This window comes from Chrysochloris asiatica, unplaced genomic scaffold, assembly GCF_000296735.1.
Source record: "Chrysochloris asiatica unplaced genomic scaffold, ChrAsi1.0 scaffold00183, whole genome shotgun sequence".
Taxonomy (NCBI): Eukaryota; Metazoa; Chordata; class Mammalia; order Afrosoricida; family Chrysochloridae; genus Chrysochloris; species Chrysochloris asiatica.
The window spans coordinates 5391962-5394297 of NW_006408701.1; the positions used below are offsets into that span (position 1 = coordinate 5391962).

The 2336-nt window shown below is 36.1% G+C and overlaps 1 pseudogene; it reads right to left on the bottom strand.

Moving 5' to 3' along the window:
- Nucleotides 1-397: 397 nt before the first annotated feature.
- LOC102812074 overlaps nt 398-2336 on the bottom strand; it is a 26549-nt pseudogene continuing 24610 nt past the window's right edge.

Below are 2336 nucleotides of genomic sequence, written 5' to 3' on the forward strand. Positions count from 1 at the left end.
ATGTAAAATATAATCATATATGACTAATCACATCAAGGTCAATGTACCTGTAATTCTATCAAACAAATCAGAATTATCTTAAAACTAAGACCCTTGTGGCCTATAAAATTCTACCTAGGTTAACAATATCATCCTTCATGCTAAAAGCTTTGAGAAAAACAAACAAATAAACATCTAGCCCTCTGAAACTGCAATGCCATCACTAACATATTCCCAGGGAGAAAACATCTTTAATGAGTCAGAATGTTTGTTTCCAGTCTTTGAGGTCAATAGGCAATGCTGTTCATCTTACTTCATCTAATGATGTCAAGAGAAAATTACTGATAGAGATTGCAACATGTTCGGAAAGAAAGTAGAAGTTTCAACCCCCTGATATATTTGGCTACCTCTTTCAAGGTTATCCAAACTGGAAAAAAAACCAAAAACATAATGAAGGAACTAAAGTTCAAGGTAAGTGAGGAGATAGGGAATACCCAGATTCTTGAAAGAAGCTCAAGTTTTCAGGCTCGAATTTGTTCCAGTCTGAGAGAAGGACTATGAAATACTGGCTTAGATGCTGAAAGTCATGGAGAGATTTAGAGGGCTGAGAAATAGTGAATAATTGTCTCACATCTTGTACCAATAAAAATATTTAAAGCTGTATATATTTAGGACAAGGAGCTCTGGTAGCATAGTAGTTACGAATCAGGCTGCGAACCTTAAGGTCAGCGGTTCGAAACTACCAGCCGCTCCACGGGAGAAAGATGAGGCTTTCTACTCCCGTAAAGATTTACACCCTCGGAAACCCTGTACAGGGTCGCTATGGGTCGGACCCGACTCGATGGCACTTAACAACAACAACAACAACAATATTTAGGACAGAAGTCCTGGTGTGGCGCTGGACTGCAAAGTTGGTTTGAACTGCAAGGCCGACAGTTCAAACTCACCAGTCACTCCTGGGAAACCCTATACAGGGTCTCTATGAGTCAGAGCTGACTTGACAGCACTTAACAGCAACAACAACATATTTAGGACATAGTTAGCCAATGGAATGAATGGACATAGACTTTAGAAGGACTTGACCACAGCCTCCAATCTCAGCAACACTATTGTGGTTTCCAGGATATCACTATGTTTTCTAAGCCTCAGTTTTCTCGACTGCAAAATAAATGTAAAATATCAACCTATGGTTTTATTGCAAGATCTGAAAAGGCCCAGAAAATATCTTGGTATATCATAGGCCTTCAATAAATTACAACTAGCCTATTATTAAAATGGTTTATGCTTCACACTTGCTTATCTTTGCACCCATTGCTGAGTTTCTGGGAGCCATAAAGAATAACTTATCATAAAATCACCAATATTTAAGCATGCTGTACATGGAATTCAATACTTTTCTGTAGTTTCTTGGTAATATGGAGTCAGACTAGTTTTTCCACCTCCTACAGAAAGATATTTTGAAAAGGAAATTAAAAAAAAGCTCAAATATTTAATGTTTTGGAATCTGTGTAGCTAGAAAAACTCACGGTGCATTTCCTCTACAAGAAAACAAACATTGATGTCTGTTTTATATCATTGTGTTTTGTTTTCTGGCTGATTTGGGCATCTTTTACCATCCGTTTTTGGTGATATGCAAAGAGCATTACACTTATGTGTCCTTCCTCTCATGGGACAGTGCCCAACCGTGATGATGTATGTGTGTGTTTTGGAAAGGGACTTGAGAGGAAATGTAAATACAGATGTAAAATGTTGTTTGCAACAAAGTTAAAGCTCCTTTTGAAGCTATAAGGTACAAAGGTCTTAATGGAACAAGAAGAAGAATGTTCACAGCATAAAAACAGATGTGACTGGAAACACACTGTGTTTTTATCTCTGAAATTTCACTTTATCATTTCAGACCTGGTGATAGAAATTTCCTTGCTTCTGAAATAGATGCACTTTTTCTTTGCACAAAACAGATGCTCAGAATAAATGTGCATTGACTGTATGGATACACATGTGCATGCATGCAGAAATAAATGAATGGGCAAATTAAAAATGTACTTTATAAATTCATTGCAAAAATATGGAATGTGTACCAATGTCTGCAAAGAGCAAGATCATTTTATGTCTACCTGAATTTGAAGCACTATTTAGTAAACAAAATTAGTAAATTAGTAACATAGCTTAAACTAAAGATATTGGCACTGCAGATAAGGTGGTCCTGAATGAATACTTAAAATACATTTAAATCCAGCCTATGAAGAACTGGCATTCATATCTTGGAAAATACATACTAATTCTAGTCTTGCCAACAAAAGGTTTTGTATTACTTCATTGAATCTCTCTGAATTTCAGAATCTTTATTTATAAAAATA